The sequence below is a fragment of the Fukomys damarensis genome, unplaced genomic scaffold (genome assembly GCF_012274545.1).
Source record: "Fukomys damarensis isolate Sample0158 unplaced genomic scaffold, DMR_v1.0_HiC HiC_scaffold_10, whole genome shotgun sequence".
NCBI classification, from domain to species: Eukaryota; Metazoa; Chordata; class Mammalia; order Rodentia; family Bathyergidae; genus Fukomys; species Fukomys damarensis.
In genome coordinates, this window is record NW_022900922.1 from 16,246,973 (window position 1) to 16,249,221 (window position 2,249).

Here is a 2,249-nt window from a genome sequence, read left to right on the forward strand (position 1 = left end):
AAAAAAAAAAAAAAAAAAAAAAGATAGTTTTCGGGCTGGGGATTTAGTTCAGTGGCACAATGCCTGCCTGCTCAACAGATGTAGAAAATGGTGAAAGAAACCACTTACTATGATATTTTGGGGGTTAAACCCAATGCCACCTAAGAACTGAAAAAGGCTTATAGGAAACTGGCTTTGAAGTACCACCCTGATAAGAATCCAAATGAAGGAAAAAAGTTTAAACAGATTTCTCAAGCTTATGAAGTTCTCTCTGCTCCCAAAAGGGAATTATATGACAAAGGAGGAGAACAGGCAATTAAGGAGGTGGAGCACATAGCACTTTTGGCTTCCCCATGGGTATCTTTGATATGTTTTTTGGAGGAAGGATACTGAGAGAAAGGAGAGGTAAAAATGTGGTACATCAGCTCTCAGTTACCTTCAAAGATTTATATAATGGTGCAACAAGGAAACTGGCTCTGTAAAAGAACGTGATTTGTGACAAATGTGAAGGTCAAGGTGGTAAGAAAGGAGTTGCAGAGTTCTGTCCCAACTGCTGAGGTAATGGAACGCAAATAAGAATTCATCAATCAGGTAGGACCTGGAATGGTTACAAATTCAGTCTGTGTGCATGGAGTGCCAGGGCCACGGAGAACGCATCAGTCCTAAAGATAGATGTAAAAGCTGCAATGGAAGAAAGGTAGAAAGAAGATTCCAGAAATTCATATTGACAAAGGCATGAAAGATGGTCAGAAGATAACATTCCTTGGTGAAGGAGACCAAGAAGTAGGACTGGAGCCAGGAGATATTATCATTGTGTTAGATCAAAAGGACCATGCTGTTTTCGCTCGACAAGGAAACCTTTTCACGTGTATGGATATACAGCTGGTTGAAGCATTGTGTGGCTTCCAGAAGCCAATATCCACTCTTGGCAACTGAACCAAAGTCATCACCTCTCATCTGGGTCAGACTGTCAAGCATGGAGACATCAAGTGTGTACTAAATGGAGGCATGCCAATTTATCGTACACCATCTGAAAAGGGTCATAATTATTGAATTTAAGGTAAACTTTCCTGAAAATGGCTTTCCTTTCTCCTGATAAACTTTTTTTTCTGGAAAAACTCCTACCCAAGAGGAAGGAAGTAGAAGAGAAAGATGAAATGGGTCAGGTAGAACTGGTGGACTTTGATCCAAACCAGGAAAGACGGTGCCATTATAATGGAGAAGCCTATGAGGATGACAAACATCATGGGTGGTGTTCGGCGTCAGACCTCTTAATGAGACAGTGAATAATATTCACTCCTGGCATTTTGTGTGCAGTAGTGAACACCCGAAGGACTATAATCATTTGCTCACTAATTGCTATTGTTTTTGTTTCAATATTCAATTATAGTAGTGTTTTAAAAGTTTCACAAAGAATAAATGCAAATATAAAAGCTGTCTTTGCCCTGTACATATGATGACTTCAGTGTGCAAGATGAAGTTTAATTCCTGTAAAAAGTATCAAACTCTGGCATCTGTTAGGCCATACCTCGTAATTGATTGCAGTTGTATACATGGACAAGCTTAGACTGAAATGCTAGGTATATGTGTTGACTTTAGTGTATGACCTTTCATTGTTAAGCTATGGATTAAAACTATAGTTAACTGGCAATCAAAAAAAGGAAACAGTGTGTAGAAGTGTTGGTCTGTCTAGTTATTTGTATTAAGTGGGATTCACTGTGATGTCTCTGCGTTCTATTGCCTCAACTATTACTTGAAGGTGGCATAAAATATATTTTAGCCTGTGGTATCAGTAATAGAAATGATACCTTTCTAAAGAAGGGGTTTACCATAATGCTGCTTCTTAAGGGCTTGCATTTCTAGGATTGCACTCCCTTCTGCTGTGCCATCTTTTAAAATATATATATATATAAAACTATGTCGACCAGACCTAGTTATATTCTTTTTCCCTTCTCTTTGGACCATGATAAGCCCTTGAGTAGTGACTTCAGAGCTGGGTAACTTTGAAATTAAAGTGAAGAGACTACACGGAATGCTAATTTGCATGTTTAATATAAGGTGTTCTTTAGGTGTGTTACAGGCTTACTTTAATCCATTTGACTTATGCTCCAAAGTAACTGTAATTTAACGGTAATAGTATAGCAAATTATGATGAATAGCTTTACTTATGTGTTTAAGTCATGTTTACAAGCCTAATTCTGGGTATCAGAATTTAAGCAACTGTTGAAATGTTTGAATGTCTCCTTAATATAGTAATTACAAAGCAAAAA

General features: G+C 37.8%; 1 protein-coding gene and 1 pseudogene across 4 annotated transcripts in view; one reads left to right on the forward strand and one right to left on the reverse strand.

Moving 5' to 3' along the window:
- Positions 1-2,249, reverse strand: part of Urb2 (URB2 ribosome biogenesis homolog) — a 31,908-nt gene that overhangs the window by 4,317 nt on the left and 25,342 nt on the right. The window lies entirely within an intron of this gene.
- Positions 42-1,268, forward strand: LOC104860688 (annotated as a pseudogene).